The sequence below is a fragment of the Cricetulus griseus genome, unplaced genomic scaffold (genome assembly GCF_003668045.3).
Source record: "Cricetulus griseus strain 17A/GY unplaced genomic scaffold, alternate assembly CriGri-PICRH-1.0 unplaced_scaffold_89, whole genome shotgun sequence".
In the NCBI taxonomy this organism is placed as follows: domain Eukaryota; kingdom Metazoa; phylum Chordata; class Mammalia; order Rodentia; family Cricetidae; genus Cricetulus; species Cricetulus griseus.
In genome coordinates, this window is record NW_023277431.1 from 91,667 (window position 1) to 109,947 (window position 18,281).

At 36.6% G+C, this 18,281-nt stretch overlaps 1 pseudogene; it reads right to left on the minus strand.

Moving 5' to 3' along the window:
* Window positions 1–2,294: 2,294 nt before the first annotated feature.
* On the minus strand, window positions 2,295–16,027 carry LOC100772918 (annotated as a pseudogene).
* Window positions 16,028–18,281: the final 2,254 nt, after the last annotated feature.

Below are 18,281 nucleotides of genomic sequence, written 5' to 3' on the forward strand. Positions count from 1 at the left end.
AAGCTACACAGAGAAACCCTGTCTTGAAAGAAAAATTGCTTATCTGTGCTGAATTTAATTTTGGTAAGTGAAATTTGTCTACAAAATTGTCCATTTCCTTTAGATTTTTGAATTTTAAGGAATATGGGTTTTCACAGTATGACCTGATGATTCTCTGGATTTCTTCTGTGTCTGTTGTTATGTCCCCTTTTTCACCCTGATTTTATTAATTTCTATGTTCACTTTCTGCTGTTGGTAAAAGTTTGGATAAAGGTTTGTCTATCCTGTTGATTTTCTCGAAGAACCAACTCTCCGTTATATTGATTCTTTGTATTGTTCTCCTAGTTTCCATTTTATTGACTTCAGCCCTCAATTTGATTATTTCCTGGTGTCTTCTCCTCCAGGCTGTATTGGCTTCTTTGTGTTCTAAAGCTTTCAGTTGTGCTGTTCTCTAGTGTGATTATTCTCCTGTTCCTTCATGTGGGTACTTAATGCTATGAACTTTCCTATTAGCACTGCCTTCAAAGTGTCCCATAGGTTTGGTTATGTTGTGTCTGTCCACATTCTCATTGAATTCTAGGAAATCTTTAATTTCTTTTTTTTTCTTCCTTGACCCAGGAATTGTGTAATTGGGTGTTATTGATTTCCATGAGTTGTAGGTTTTCTGTAATTTGTATTTCTGTTGCATAGTCCCTCGAAGAAGGGAATGGGGACAAGGACACCTTACCAAAGTGGGAGCCTGTGGGAAGGAAGGAGAGCCTTCATCCTGTTGCTGTTTAAAGCAGAAACAAACACCCACAGGTAAGCACTGAACCACACTTCTGGAATTCAATTGTGGAGAGGGAGGAGGGATGTGCAAAGAGGCAAAGACGGGACTGGAGAGACCTGAAGAAACAGTGGACCTGACCTACTGATAGCATGAAGACCCTTGTTATAAAGCTGGGGAACACAGCGTTGAGCTGAACCAAGCCCTCTGAATGTGGGTGCCAGCTAGGAGGCCAAGACAGTCTATAGGACCTCTAACGGTGGAGCCAGTCTTTATCCCTAGAGCACAATGGGCTTTGGGAACCCATTCCCTATGGAGTGATACTTTGTAGCCCAGATACTCTAAGGAGGGCCTAGGCCCTCCCCCCAAATGATATGACAGACTTTGAAATTACCTGGTGGGAGGCCTCACTATACCTGGGGAGGTGTTGGGGGGTGGTTTGGTGGGTGTTGGTGGGGAACATGGGGGGATGGGAGGGCAGGGAATGGGGGGATGGATATGTATATATGAGTAGCAATTAAGGGAACCATGAACAATTATGCTACACAAAATTTCTTTGGTAGTTCCTAATAGAACAAAGATACATTGTGACCCATGTTTTTCCTTAATAGAAATGTGAAAGATGCAGATAATGTTGATGGTCAGTGTCATATAAAATTCATAAATAGAATAAGACATCAGTTTAACAAGCTGCTCTTCCCATATCACGTCCCTAGCTGTGTCTCTTATGGTACACTAAAATTTGAAGGTTCTTATGTCAAATGCATGAACACAGACACAGGCATCTCCTCTGATATCCCATCCTTCATCTATAGAATATTTCTAATTCAGTTATCTTAAGAACAGAATGAAAAGTCAAAACCCACTGCAGAGTCATTAATATATTTCCCATATTTAAAAACTTATATAATTTTTGGTGTGGGCATGTGTGGTGTGTGTGTGTGTGTGTGTGTGTGTGTGTGTGTGTGTGTGTGTGTGTTTACATGTACTTGTGAGTCCAGGTAACCTTTATCCCAGAAGAGGCCATATAATCCTTTGGATATATTGCTCTAAGTGTTTCTGAAGAATATTTTGAACATTCATATTGATTAAGGTCCTCTGCAAGAACAGTACTATTAACAGCTGAGGCATTAATAAGCTTCTCTAATATTCTTTCTATCTGTTACCAAGACATCCTCTCTCTTCTATGTTCTACTTTTCTAACTCCTAGGATGCATCAGTATCTTCTTCTGTTCCCCACATTAGGCAGAATACTGTTTTAACTGTGTCTAAAAATGAAGTTTGCTATTTCACCAATATCTCGTATATTTTTGTCAAAACTCTACTGACATCAAAGTTATTTATTATTTATTCACTCTTATATTTAAAAAATAACATTGCATATATTTTGAACACTATTTATTTTAAAGCAGAAAAGAATATTTCTAATCTGCACCCTTGTCAATTTGTTAGGTCTCATGAAGTGAGTGAGTGAGTGAAATACAAAGAAGAGAATAAGTAGACATGATACAACAAGTCAATATCATTAGAGGAAACTGTGACAGTAATGCTAAAACAGGTAGGTATTGCATTGTAAATCAACATTTGAATTTGATATATATTTGTTAGAAAGAATTAATGAAATATCAGTTCTGGAATGCAATTTTTCCCTGATGTTTTGAAGAGATTTTTGTTGCTGGTCTTAACAAAATTATGTAGCACTTAGGAATAAAGATGCATCCCAACATCCCAGCACTGGAAGCCAAGGTGGAGAAAATTTCCACAGCTACCATGACCTTACCCTTGGTACTATGATACACAGGGAGGAAAGTGATCCAGACACAGCAGAACAACAGCATGCTGAATGTCAGGAACTTGGCTTCATTGAATGTGTTAGGCAAATTCCTGGACAAGAAAGCCATAGTGAAGCTTGCTTGAGCCAGGCAGGCCTGGTATCCTAGGACACAGTAGAAGGCAGTAACTGAACCCTTACTGCACACAATGATGATGTGGCCATGCTCAGAGTGGGCATCAATATTAACAGAGGGAGGAGATGTTCCCAACCAGACTGAACAGATAATAACTTGGATGAGAGTACAGATGGCAATGATGTAGTTAGGGGCCCCTGAAACCAGAAAGTATCTCATTCTTCTTCCAGGGGCTGTGACTTTGAAAGCCAGAAGTACAGTAACTGTTTTGGCCAACACAGTGGAAACAGCCACAGTGAATACAACTCCAAATGTGATTTGCTGTAACATGCATGTAGCTGAGCTTGGATGGCCAATGAAGAGCAAGGGGCAGAGGAAACAAAAGAAGAGTGAGATGAGCAATATGTAACTGAGCTTCCTGTTATTGGCCTTCACAATGGGAGTGTCATGGTGCTTGACAAAGACTCCAAGAACCAGAGCTGTGAATGCAGAGAAGCACAGGGACATTAAAGCAAGTGTCATCCCCAAAGGGTCTTCATAGCTCAGAAATATCACTGCTTTGGGAATGCACTGGTTCTGCTCTCTGTTGGCAAACTGGTCCTCTGGGCACTTTACACACTGATCCACACCTGAGTGAAAGAGTAATGTATTCTTAGTTCCCCTTCAATAAATTTTTTGACAGAGCATTTCAATTACATGTACATAAGAAGCATTACAATTTCTGCATTTTGATGAGGAGGATGCCATTGAAGGGTGTTGCTGCATAGAAACATTTCCATTTTCTAATGCTCATTATCTAAATGGGGAACTCCTGAATGAATTGTGTTATGGAGGGAGGCTGGTAGCAGAGAGACCAGGAGAGTAGAGGAGGGGGAGAAGAACATGGGGAATCAGGAAGATTGTGTAGGGAGATGAATACAGGAGAGCAAGAGAAGAGACTCATCAATAGAGGGAGCAATCATAATTTTAAAGAGCAATTATGGCCTGAGGGTATTGTACAGCGATCCATCCACAAGGATGATCACAACAAGGATTCTAAGCAATAGTGGAGAGGTTACCTTAAATATCCTTCCCCTAAGTGAGATTGATGACTACATTAAACACCATCGTAGAGCCTTCATCGAGTAGCTTATGGAAAGTGAAGCAGAGATCCACAGCTAAGCACTGAGCTGAACAAAAGCAACAGATTTTTTTTTCCTATTAGCTGTATTGATGCAATCTTATGACATGACATCTGAGGCACAGATTTTGTGGTACATTCTGGGGCTATGAAGAAATTACTTATTTTGGTGAATTGACAGATGATATTCTTTAACCACAGTTTTTCTGAGTGTTTTTAAAATCTAAGATCCCATGGATTCAGTGCTTCCTGAGGTCTTTGCTACTTTTATGAATGCTATCCCTAGGAAATATTGAGACCAGACCTCTGCTATGTTTTCTATTTCAAATTATCTGGCTTAGACACATTTAAATAAAAGTACCTGAAAATGAATCAGCATACTTTATGAGCTTGCTTATATTTATAGGTGTATATTCATATGAAAGTAACAGAAGATCTGAGGAATTTGAAAGTGATTTGGATTATATGTGGTAAGTAGGAGGATGAAAGTGAGAGATGAGAGATACCTGAGATGTTCAAATATCATAAATATCATAAACTCAGGCTTAGTTCTGTCTTCTTCTGGCAGTAACAACAAGATACTCCCAAGTCATATTCAGAAGAATTTGTAGCCTGTCACTTAAAGTAGAAGCATCTGTAAATACTTGGCACTAAATTGCCCCTACATTTTATTCATTTTCATTTCAGAACAGACAACACCTTCCTTCTTTCCTAATTTGGATTGCTGTGAGACACAGACCCAATTGTGAGTTAGATACTGATAAACAATATGACAAAGACAACACAAAAGCAATTAAGAAGGAGTGTTAACACAGATCATTGTGTTGCTTAATACTACCCTGTTTATAAGTAGCAATAACCATGATAGTAAGTGTGGGAAACCGTAACCTATTTGCTACGTATCACTCGATAACTGCATACTGGGATAGTGGGCTTCCAATATTTTAAGGGGTTTATCTAGAGTGATGTTTTTATGCACTTTTTTGTTTAGTAATTTTTATATACTTGGAATCTTGTTCAAATGTGAGATAATGTACTGCTCTCGCAGAAGACCTGAATTCAGTTCTCATTATAAACTCAGGAGTCTCACAAACTTGTGAAAGTAACTACAGAGGTATTGGATGTCTGTCACCAGCACTGTCTCTTATGTGCACATAACCACAAATCTCACATAAACATGCACATAATCAAAGTAATAATAAAGATGTTTTGATAGTCTTTCATAAGTATTCATTATTCATATGTGTTTTTACATTTAAAACAGTTAATGGTAATTTTCAATTGCTTTGGAATATATTATTGTGAGACTGCATGGAGTTACTACTATTATATGGATCCCGAGGATGAGCTAAGGTCATCAGTGTGACTGGTAATGAATTTACCTCCTGAGTCATCTCACTGGCCATGCATATCCCTTATGGACTTTCCTTTCATTATTTAGGATAACAGGCATAAGCAGTGAAAACCTAATAACCTAATTTGTATTTAGTCAATACTGAATAAATAATCATTTGACCACTATGGGGTATTTAGGTGATAATATTGTTTGAATAATTGTAGCTAATTATTACCGTGTGATGTACATGAAAATATTGAGTATAATTTACAGATTATGTCAATACTTATCCCGACTTTTGTAAATTCTCAATCAAATAGAAGTTTTGTTAAGAATTCTCTGGATATTGAATGTACTCTACTTTCTCTTTGAAGAAGTTCATGAAAATAGAATAAGTAAAAATTTACTTCCAATTAATTTTACAGAGGACTTGGGTTTGATTATTCACACCCAAATTACATAGTAAAGCAGAGCCATTGACCTATTCTGCTTTCTGAGGGCCCCTAAGAGAAATCAGTTTGCATTCAACATATGTAGGTATGAATACAGGCAAAATGATTAAACAGTCTTGAAAGATTCAAGACCCAGATGTAATATATATGTAATTTTGAGGACATTAATCACTAGGAAGTAACTTGTGTAAAATCCTCTCACAGTGCATAATGATAATAAAAATGGTCTCTTTATGAAAAAGCCTCCTAAATTGATTTACAAAGAGTCGAGATGTGAGTCAAGGCATGAGGTATTTTATACAGGGATACAGGTAATGATCATAGTCTTATAATGCTTAGCTTAGGAAAATATTATACTGAATTTTGCCATTCCCTTTAAGACCCCTTCGGCTTCCTAGTGTGGGGGGTGGGGGGAATGATCAATATGAAGGATTTATAACTGCCTCAATTACTCACTTGTATCATTAGAGATTTCATTTTCTGGGCAGGGGATGCATTCAAAACAGCAGACTGCCATTCCCTCCTGCCACAATTTTCTGAATCCAGGGCCACAATCAGCACTGCACACAGAGGGTGGCATCTAAGGAAAATTAGACATATGGTGATATCAGACGATTTATCTACCATTTTCATACCTATATTATATAGCATGTTTAGATACTAATAAGATAATTTCATATACACCAACTGCATGACCACAATACAAAAAGTACAGTTTTCAAATGACATGGAGAAGCTTAAATAAAAAATTCTCTTTCTCGGATTATCCGTGAAGCATTTTATTAATGGGTATTGTGCAGTGTTGTCCATAAGCAGGGCTTTATTATAAACTCCAGGACAGAAAGCCAAATACTAGTGTTCCTTCAGGGTCTATGCTTTGGTTGCAGTGTTCAGATTGCTGCCTAGTATTCCATTGACTGTAACTCATAAGCCATGTTGACAAAACCTCAATAAACTTGTGGTCATTGTTTGATCACAACAACTGAATAGCAAAATTAGGAAGCATCAAAATTTGAAACACTGGAATATCTCCTAAAATCTCAGACAACACATATCAACTCCAATAAAATACTACTGAAAAGCATGACACACAGAGGGTGAAGAGCAAAGAGTTGAATGGACAGAGCCCACTCTGTTTTACGGTGAGAAAGTGGTGACTTGATATTTAGTGAGCTGGAAGGTGGAATGTTTCCAAATGTAAAAAGTCCTACACAGAATACAAATGCAGGGGAACCATAATAAAAGTTAGATTGTTTAAATTTAATTGAAGGATTTCTTAAACTAAAAGAAAGTATACAGTAACTGTGATTACCTTGAACCTGGTGATGGACAACTATAAGTTGCATTAGAAGGGTCCCAATTCTTGCTTGCTCACTTTGGATCATTTGTTCTGTGTTAAAATCTATGTCAAAAAACATGCCCTAAGCGCAGAATCATCCCAAGTTCTCTATGAATATTGAGAACTACAATGCTTCCTTTTGTCTTTTTGTTTTTGTTGAAACAGGGTCTCAGTGTGTAGCCTTGGTTTATGTAAACTCGTTAGACCAGTCTATATTTCTTTCCTTCATTTTTGTATATCTTTTCATTTATTTTTTAATTTGAAGTGTTTCCAGGACTATTTTGAATAAGAGTGGAGACGGTGCATGTTCTTGTCCATTTTTTGCTCATTTCACTTAAGTTATGTGTTCCATATGGATCTCTGTCTTACTGTACTCCCTCTTTATTTCAGGCCTCCTACAAAAACAGTTTCCTGTTCCTGTGTCCAAAGAGCTTGAAATAAAAAGTGCACCACAACACACATGTGACTCCATCTGACTTTATTGGATATTCTTTGATTTTAATTCCATGTAGTACAAGGCTGTCAATATTTATGCCACAGGAAAACTTAATGTGTCAAGATTTTTCATTCTACTATGTTGGACTTTGTTTCTTTGGTGGTTTTATTTTCAATCTATATGGATGTTGGGCTTTATTAAGAGTCCTTTCTGCACAATTGTAGATAATAATTGATTTCTGTCCTTGAGTTTTTTCATGTGGTACATTATTCTTAACTTCCATGCTTACTTCCTCAGAATGAAGAAATCTTGGTTCCTGAGACTGATCTTTCTGTTCTGTTGATGAGATTTCTTGGGTGGTGATTAGTTTAGAAATATTACGTCCAAGTCAGTCCAAGAGATTCTTCTCTAGTTTTTATTTTTTCAACTTCCTTCCATTGCAAACTTTCCAATCTTTTTTAGAAGGTTTCTCACATATTTTCCCCATGAAGGTAACAAAGGTATGTTTGGGTTTTTTAAACAAAAATGTGACCTGTAATATGCAATTCTTACTGAAATTTTTGTAAATTATTGTGCTTTTATTGTTATTGCAAGATTTGATACTTTTATAATAGTATCTGATTTTCTGATTGATGTTCCAGTCCTGGGTATATGTTCCTTTGACTTCTTGTGATTATCTTGCATTTTAGTCTGAAGCACTTCTATTACTTTAATATTATTCATAGTGTTCACACATTGGCTACAAATAATGTAATATTTTTCATATTGAACTTTGTTCTCTCTCCTACTATTAGGGATCATTTTTCTTGGTATAGTAATCTTGGTTTACAGAGTATGTCTCTAATTATTTGAAGTATATCACTTTTATTCTCCTCCTTTAAGTATTCTCAGTATAATATTCTGTAATCCAATGAAGTCTTTCTTATGACTGGGGCTTCTCTCATGCAGCCTCCAATTTTCACAAAAGCAATTTTAAATAAAATAATTCAATGGCTTCTTCTTTTCTGTTGTCGAATCTTTGGTATTTAAGAGACTATTGCATCTAGATGGACAATGTAATGTTGCATTTTGGAAATTTACACCTACATTTACTTGATTTAATGTTGATGAATTAAGTCTCCCCTTCTACTCTCGGGCCCATGGTTTGTAAAGTTGATCTTTAATCATATTGCCAAGATTTCAAATGTTTTTCTTTATTCCTTTTGCATTATTTCTGTTATAGCTTGAATTTTCTAATTCTTACTCCTGTTCTTAAAGTCTTCCATCTTACCTTTAACATAAAGTATTCTCTTGGTGACAATTTTACTGGTTGCTATTTGATTTTTTTGCTTTACATTTATATAATTTAGTCTGAACTTTTTTTATTATTTTGTGCCTTTCTAGAAATCCTTTGTCAAATGATTATTAACTGTCTAATTGCATGAGAGTTTTCATGATCTCATTGTCTCTTGAAGAATTGATTTGAGTCCTTTTCAATATATGGAACTCTCTTGTAATCATTCTTTTAATTCTTTTAATTCCTTGTTCATATGTCAGTGAACCTACTCTCCTATAAAGCTATGACTGTAAGATTTGGTATACTGTTGCTTTGATATCTTCCTGTATATTTGTTTGTTGTTTTTTTCTGCATTGCAATTTGCATTTCTGGGAGCAGAGCACTGGTTGTATTGTTTTTAATCCCCAGTATTCTTCCAGTTGATGTTTCTGTAATGTTCAACTGTGGTGTAGTTAGAATAGACATGCAATTCCACTGCTGTCCTCTGAATAGATATGTAGCTCAGTAGATACATATTCAGCTCATATATTCTTTTTCCTGAGAATCACTCTCCTCACAATCTGAGAAAGAGCAAAAAAACTGTAAATTTCATACCGTCTAGGAAACCTGAGATATCCCTTCAGATCATTCTTGATGACATTCCTGTAGTTACACTCATTCAAATTAACCTGTTTTGTACAAGGAAGTTTGAATTGGATACCTTAAAATCACCCACATCAGATTTAATCCTTATAAAATACCCGTGAACAATAATGGGATGTTTCTTTTACAAATTTCCACAAAATGCACTTTTATTACTACCAATTCTCCAATTACAAAGAAGAAAACTAGGCACTCCCTTATTTGAATGAACTATGATGTAATTAATGGGAGCTAACAAGATATCTCCAGTGAGAAATTTCCTTTCCAGTGTATGATTCAGAGCTGGAGATAATGCTGAGAATTTTGTAACAATTCCTGCTCATGAATAACACTCACAATTTATTTCCTGTAAACACTGTGTGGATCTGAGCTTTCTCCAGTTCCAAAGGACCCAAATATCTCCACTGTCATCCATATAAAACACACTCATAACAGTTGCAAGCATACATTAGAACAAAACAGTCACATCCAAAAGAAAGAATGAAAAAGAAGAAAACAATTCATAGAATAGCTAATATGGGTAATGAAAATGGTAATTTATGGTTAAATGTGTTGACAAATTAGGATCTCTGTGTAAAAAGGTTTAAAACTTAAATAAGTAAAATTCATGACTTGTGTATTTTTATTTTACCTAATCCTTGCAAAATCTTAATTTTCAACATCAATATTCAGCACAACATAGGAAATCCCTGTAATATTATCAGTCTGATAACAAAACAATATTGCTTCCTTAACTAGAAATAATGTTAAATTATTTTTACAACTTGCTTATAGTCATATTAAAACCAGAAACAGGTTTTGATATGAGAAAAAATGCATTCTATGCAAGTTGGAAATCCTCAAATGCTTAATTGTCACATAAAAAGAAGTCAAGAAAAATCATAAAGGAAGGGGTTAGATATTGGTTTATAATGTGACATCTTTTTCTGATTTTTTATTTAATTTTTACAAAATTATAATTTCACAGGTCAATCCCTTCTCCCCCTTTCCTCCTCCCCCCAGTCCTCCACCTAACTTCTCCCCTTCCCCCCTCTGTTCCCCATAAAGGGTAGGGCCCTCAACAGGGCCTCCCCAAATTCATAATATGACATCTTATTACATTAAATTACAAAGAAGCACAAATGTTCCCAATTGCCAGTATTGCTGCCATGTAATGGAAATCCATACAATTTTATCAAACCCACCTGTCTATTTCCTGTGGCAAACTCTATCATGTCTTGATATATATGGAGCTGTTGACTATATGGAAAATAAGGGCTATACTTTCCTATCTTCACCTTAAGTCTAAGACCATGTGGGAAATTCCATATCTGGAAAATGTCATACTCTTCCTGAATTTTTTCCATTTGGTTCAAATTTACTCTGTCCCCAACAGGATTTGTGAAGTGGGTCTTCTTCAGAAATGAGTTCAGCTGAAAGACAGGCAGAATCCTAGCATGTATGTGCCCGTCCTTGAATCAAAACACATTTTGATTTTACATTAAATGCAACATTATTGAAGGTGCCCAGGGAAGAAATCTTGTTGAAATCAAATGGCTAAATAAGACTATCATCACATTCCTAAAATTTTAGTCCCTTCAGAAGAAACTCCTAAATACAAAGACATATATGAAAACACCAAACATAGATATGCAACACTCTCTCAAACATACATTCACATACACCCACATATAGATAGAGAGACTCACATCCATCCAGAGATAACACTCTAAATACAGCCACAAACTTATTCACACACACACACACACACACACACACACACACACACACACACACACCTTGAAATTCTTACATATAGCAGGCAAACATAAACAGGCATATGCATTCAAACATACATTCAGAAACACAGAAAACACATACACAGGAACACACATATTGACACATACATACAGGGAAACACACACACACACACACACACACACACACACACACACACACACACCAACAGAGGCATTAAGAAACAGAAAAGTGTGTGCCCACATCAAAAAACAGACAGACAGACACACAAATATTCACAGATACAACAATACACGTATAAATATGTGTAAGCACACATAAATACACACATAGACACATACAGACATATTCACTGCCAAATATATAAATAAAGATACACAGAGAAAAAGAAAACACCCATACAGTAACACAAATGTATACTCACTACCACAGGATAGCAGACAGATACTCATAAAATCATACATATGAAGGAATATACACATAAAAATGCACAGAAAAAGACAAACATGCACACATATAGAGTGACAAACATACATTCACAATGATGAATACACCTATATGCACAGATCTTAATCATAGTACTATTGCTTGGGTAATTACTCTCAGCATGCTGAATGAGTTCTAAAGAGCTGACAGTGGGAGAAGACTCAATTGAGAACACTTATGAAAATCATTCCCTACATTGATTACCACCTATTTAACAAAAATATACAAAAATCTCATCTAATCTTGGAGAGGATTCATGAGAAAGGACTGATATGTTTACAGTATGAGAATAGGGATGATAGTATTCAGATGCCCAGTAACTAAATCACTGATTTCGTTGAAGCATTGTGTCTCCTGCTCCATTGGCTTTGCATTAGAGAATTTGACCAACCTCTAGAATTACTTCCTCAGCAGAAAAATATGCTCAGATACCTTTTTATTTAGGTAAATACTTCTAAGTCCACTGAATTTGGGCATCTGAAAGACTCCTAAATATATGTTATTGATGCCAACAAATATAATCCTATAGAAGCATACTACCTTCCAGCAGGGAGAATGGTGTCCTTTCCCATTGTCCATTGGCTGAGTATCTACTTGTTGAATAACCATTTCATTCAGTGCATGGGCCAGAGCATACACAGCATTGTAGATGTCATAAAGGCCATCACTAAAGGCCATCTCAAAAGTCCGAACCAATAGCCATTCCATTGAGACTTTGGATGAGTAGTTCCTCAGTGTCGTGCAATTGGATGTGGAGACTTCACAGTTAAAGTTCATCCACTGCAGCCTTGCAAGGTATTCATCTGTGTACTTGAGAGGGTTCATTGTCTGGACAAACTTTTTAAAGCCAGAAATCTCACCATGATGGTGGGCAAAAGCTAGAGTCATATGTGATGAGTCAAGCATGAAGTCTCTTTTACTTGTAGTCACATCCCACTGGGAAGTGATGACCCATATTCTCTGTAAACCTCGGGATTCCCACATTTGAAAGCTCACAGCAAGAGTACTGTGTGAGTCACCATAAATAATCACAACATTTGTGGATGATGCCTTGATTTGGTTATAATACAATTCAGCTCTTGACATGTATAACTGCATGTTGATTGGAATCATATTGACAAAGGCAAAACAGACTGTATTTTTTTCCAACTCTCTTCACAAATATGAGAGAAATTGGGTGCCCTGATCATTGTCTGAGATGACCAGCCCTACCCAGTTCCAGCTGAAGTGAAGTATGACAGAGACCATGGCCAAGGCTAGAGATGTGTGCGTGGGGGCCATCTGATACAGATAGGGAAATCTTTCATGATCACTCAGGATTTGATGGAAGGGTCCATAAGTAAACTGTATGACCTAGGATGCAGGGAGCACCATGAGGTACCATGCACTCCTAAGAACTTGTAAACACATTTTTTTTACAAAGAGTTCTAGAAAACCCTTTGCCAATCCCCATAGCTATTACTTCTTCCCTCATATCTACTTCAAACAAGAAAATGTGGAATGAACATCATTCTCCTAATAGTGCTCCTGAACTAAATAGATTAATATAAATCTAGAGCTAGTCAAAATCTAACACACTTTTTAGAATCTGGGAATGGTACCAATAGGGACACTGTTTCAGTCAAATGCCACCCATAAAAATCTTACCTGTTGTGACATGATGAGTTGTACAAATGACTCAGTTATCACAGATGTTTCCCAGTTTGGTCCTGTAAACACCACAACACATGAGATATCTTTCTGACAGGAATAATTGTGGAAATAACCATAATTTTCTTCCATATGTCTTTCGAAATGGTACAATTTAGTCACAGTGATGCAATTACTTTCTGAGAAATCAAACACTAAAGATCTATTTGGTAATAGATCAGGATTCCTGTTGACCTCATCCATGGTATAAGCCAAAGCCAGTGCATACTTGTAGTTTTCAGTTGGTGTTCTGTAAAAGTGTAAAGTGTTTAATATGGACAGAGATCAATAGATAACTGTTTTAATCAATACAATGAATGTTGTGTACTGAAAAGTATACCCGACCTTCCTCACATATTGAAACAAATGTGTTGTCATATTGGAAATACATAATAACTTGTAAGACTAAAAAAGCTTCAAATTACATCAGACTGGGTCACCTATAAATGATATGTGCACCTTGCATCATCCTAATAAAACATTTTCCATCTCTGGTTTGTGAGTGCTTCCTCAGAATGTAAAGACAAGGGCACAGGCTTTGCCCAAACAGTAAACATGACCATCCTTGTTTTGAAACTGTATAGTAATATAAAAAATTCACATGATGTGTTAGCAAAACAGTTTATATAATTTTCTTCTGAACACTAATGAACTGGAAAAGGATGTCAAAGAATGGCTGATGATTACACAATGGTCTTTATGAGGCAACATTTGGCTATGGACTGTTATTAGTGGGCAGCATAACTAACACATCCCCTTTTGTCTATCTTCATCTTGCTCACTTTTTTAGTTCAGGTTCATTTATTTCAGGCAAATAATATTTTTTAAATATTTATTTTTTAAATAAATTCCAGCACCAAAGACATATTTGGTAAAAGATGTGAATGTCTGCATCCATCTGCCTGTATGATAGGATTAATGTTAATGCCCACACAAGAGCACAGATCTTATGGTTTTGAATTTCAATTTACTATAGTTTAGACTGGTGTCAAATGCACAAGAATACGCCTGCTGTATGTCCTGAGTGCAGAGATTAAGTGCATGAAGCACTATGGTATTGTTCAACTATTCATGTTTACAGAGGCTTGTCATATTTTGACACTGGGTATATCTGACCAACATATTTTTCTACTAGATAACTAGATAACTTATTTTGCCTACCATTACAGTTATATTAACACAACACTAGCATCCTACTGACATTTATATTGTCACTACTATGTGTTTGTAAAATAGAATAATATAAAGTGTAAAATGTGTAGAAATGTTTGCCTATTTTGTAATAAAAATGAGCAACAATTCAGTTGGAAGAGCACATTAGCTTCACATGTGTGGGAAAAAATAATAACTCATAGTTGTTCTTAGTCATTTCATATAATCTGGCCAACTTACATCAAACACACTCCCTTATTCTGAATATTTTACTCAGAGTTAATTTCAATCTCTTTTCCATTTACAAATTGTACCTGTCTCATATATAAAGAAGGAGTCACTTTTAAAATATTCCTTATCACCAAAAGAAAAAGTACCATTGAAATTTTCAGTAAAATGCAAGGGAATTTGAGACTAGAACTTGTGTGACTAAAACTCTAACTTCACCACACTAAATTTAAGAAACAACAGTCACTTGAGCTGTCATATTTGCCTGATGAACTAACGTGCTTTGTTTTAAAACAAATGCCTGCATTGCACAAAATCAACATGTGTATACTGTCTACATTGGAAAAATATGCAGCTATAATTAGTAAAATTATTGAAAGAAAAGCATAAGAGGTAAGTGTGAAATAATTGTCCAAGAATAAACAACTAAGACATAAAGAGAAAAGACACATGATGACTAAATAAGGTCAAAATGAGCTGGTACTTATCTCTTCTATCCCTGTACTCAAGTGCTGCCAATGCTCACATGTAAAACCTATCACTCAGGCAAGTGACAGGGGAAGTAACCAGCCATTACTATTAGTTGTGGCATCACTTATCAAAGAATACAAAGATACCATTTATAATCCATATATTCTGTCCTTATTGAAAAGGGAGAGTGGGGAACGGGACTTTACAATCCTTGAAAGCCACTGGTTGTGTGGGTATACACGTGAAGTATGGAGGAACAGAAACACATATGGAGTTCACAATAAAGAGGTCTCCTACTTCTATTCTCAAGTCTACTTCAGAAATTAGTGTGACCACATGCGAGGAATTGGAGAGAGTAATTTAAAATCTTTGTGAAATATCTCTACAGCTATGTGTGGCACAAATGTTTGTGGTCCTCACACAAGCACACATTGATGAAAGGACCATCAGTAAATTCTATGGCCATTTACTTGCAAGTTCTTAGGGTGAAATTTATTGAAATTGTATGGGGTTTCTTTTCACGAGACATCACTGGCTTCTTTGCTATGGACAATGCCAGGAGGTGGGCTATTTGTGATGGATCATGGAAGAGACTGCTTCCTTAACTCCAATTCCAGTCTTGTAAGTGGGAGGATGACAGGAAGAAAAACAAAACCGACACTGAACAATCCAAAAATAGTAAAATATCAATGAGTCTCTAAAAGTACTTGGGGTCATTTCTTGGTGTGGATGTTGAGAGAACAGGACAGAAGACTCAAGTCCAATCACAAGATATTCATGATTATATTTATATGGAAAATACAAAAATACTTACTATATATCCAAAATATCTTTGAAATACTCCTTCTCCACTGGCCCCTCAACTATTGAGGGGAGGAAGAAACAACCGGTCTTCAAGTCTCCATTCTTGTCTTTGTTCTGCTTCATTTTCCAAAAACACCTGGGGTGAATGAACCTGGCATTGAGAAGTGGAATGTTCAGAAGCAGCAAGTGGAAAATCAAAATGAGCATCTCTGTCCTTTGCTACACCAGGGTAGCGTGAATTATGAAGCATCATGTAGATAAGCCCATTAAATGGGCACCCGCTTATTCCTTACTGGTTTTATTTCTTGGCAAATTGAGAGGCTGTTTGGGAATCCATGATTACTTTTCTCTCCAGGTGTTTCCTCACCCTGGGGGAATCTTGAACATTCTTTTCCCTGGAGCTCTGCATCTGAGGTCCACAGTTCATGTGAAAAACATGGGTTTATATGAAGATGTGGGGATAGTTTAGTCTTTCCTTCCTTGACACAACTCATGTTTGTGGATATAAGACCCCCGGGCGGATGACATATGGAAGAAATTTGGTCTCGAGATTACATGGATTTATGTGGACAGCATTAAAAATAAAGTCAGTGGATTTTCTTAGATGACTCTCAGGGAATCCATAAATTAATGGTTTAAGAAGGACACACCAAGTCAGAATTCTTGGTTACACACTGGGTATTGCATCACCATTCCACACCACGGTGAGGAAGCCTAATTTCTGGAGCACAAAGTATGCAATGTATCACCTATGTTACACCAGGGACAGACATAGAATATCCCATCAAAACCTGTATTTCTATTGTCTGGAGAACCAATCATCTGGTTGAATCATAAAGTTTCCTAAGTCAACTTGTATCCAAAATTATCCAGCTCATCACAGAATCACAGTTCATTTACATGTTAAATTTTGATTTTTAAATATTTAGAAATATCCAGAGAGAAAAGAAGACCTTTGGACCTTATTTCAAATACTGCATAAAACCCATCACTCCTCCTACAATCAACCAATCTTTATTAATGAGAACTTAAAATGAGAATATGAGTTCCAAACCCAGATCTCCTCCCTCATCCCCATTTTTGACATATACCATGTGAAGATCTATTTCTTCTGCTTCATCTTTGATTTCCTACATTGTTTTTTCATTTACATTTCAGTAGTGACTTGAAGAAGTTCTAAGTATCTTAGTAGAAAGTAATTGTGTGAAATTCTTAATTTCCCCAGTCCTACTCCTGAGTTTTACATGACTAGTTACTGTTACAACCCCTATTCCTGGTAATGATATAATTTAGTCTCCCAGGCTGAGGGCAAATCTGTTGTATGAATATAACCTTTGCATGTCTTTTATCTGTCTTCTTATATGTCTAATAGATGCCTGGACCCAGTAACATAATTCATTTAAATTTTTCTATAGCTTCAATCGTTTTGAATTACAAGGAACCTATTTATTTAAACTTCTGTATAATTGGTTGTTTTAAAATAAAAATTCAGTTTATGTATTTAAGTGAGATAATTTATTGAATAAAACTTTCAAAAATCAAATCTAAGAATGCATTGCAGATAGCAATAATGGCTATGTATGTGTGAAGTGAAACAAAAATTTAAATGATATTGTTTCTTTGTTTGCTCATTTGTTGGCAAGCATCCAGGTTGATTCTATGTCATTCATATTCTGAATAATGCTGTCAAAAATGGACAAGCGACTCTTCCTTCCCTTTCTGCCTACCCATCAGCAACTAGGTGAGTGACCCCCTGCTACTACCCAACTCCTGTCCAAACCGCCATTCACCCAGATTTCCCCAGGCTTGTGCCTGCTTGAAGAACACAGGCCCAGGCAGGGAGGAGCTCCCTGAATCTGGGTACAGGCCACTCTTCCTTCCCTTTCCACCGATCCTCAAGGAGGTGAGTGATCCACTGCTCTTACCCAACTACCTTCCAAACCCCCATCCACTCCAATCTCCCTGGGTCTGCTCCTGCTTGGGGTAGACTTGCCCAAGCAGTGAGGAGCCCCCAGAGCCTGGAAACACCACAGTCCTACTTCCTGTCCAGATCCCACACACCTGATCCCTATGGAGACCTAACTCCCTCAGAGTGAGGAGACTACGAGGAGAGGCAAGACCATCCAGAGCTTTGAACATTGAATTCCTGGCCAACACACACTACTTCATAACAAGAGAAGATAGAGAGACCCCACCTGCACTCACTGGAAAAAGATATGGGAAGAAGACAGAATAAGAACTCGCTCAACAACAGAAAGACCAAATGACACCACCAGAATCTAGGGACTCCACTCCAGCAATATCTGAAAAGCCCAACACAGTGCATGAAGAAGAGATGGACCTCAAAAATAATCTCATCAAGATGATAGAGACCTTCAAGGAGGAAACAAGAAAATCCCTTAAAGAAACAGAAGAAAAAGCAAGCAAAAAATTACATGAAATGGAGGAAAAGACAAACCAA